Raw genomic sequence first — 395 nt, 5'->3', positions numbered from 1 at the left:
ACATATATTATTATTATATAAAAAAATTATAATGTTTAAATAAAAAATCAATATAAATTAAAATTTAAATTACATAAGGAATATTAAAGTACTTAAATAAATTTATATAATAAAATAATTAAATACATTTTTAGTTTCTTTTTTATTTAGTTTCAAATTTTCACCGCTTATCTTTCTAATCTATATTTTTACCTTTTTTTGTAATACCTTACCACATAGAGCTTTATGCTTAAGTGGTAAATCAAAGGTGATTTGGTGCTACGACACAAAGTTGAGATATAAATACTTATGTATAGAAGAATATATTAAACTAGAAGCCTGTAAGAGGATTTAAACCTCGGAGGCGATGATGAGTCCATATTTTCTGATGTATTTTGCCTTGATTTGAATGGATT

The sequence above is a fragment of the Arachis ipaensis genome, chromosome B03 (genome assembly GCF_000816755.2).
Source record: "Arachis ipaensis cultivar K30076 chromosome B03, Araip1.1, whole genome shotgun sequence".
Lineage (NCBI taxonomy): Eukaryota > Viridiplantae > Streptophyta > Magnoliopsida > Fabales > Fabaceae > Arachis > Arachis ipaensis.
This window is presented reverse-complemented; position numbering follows the sequence as displayed.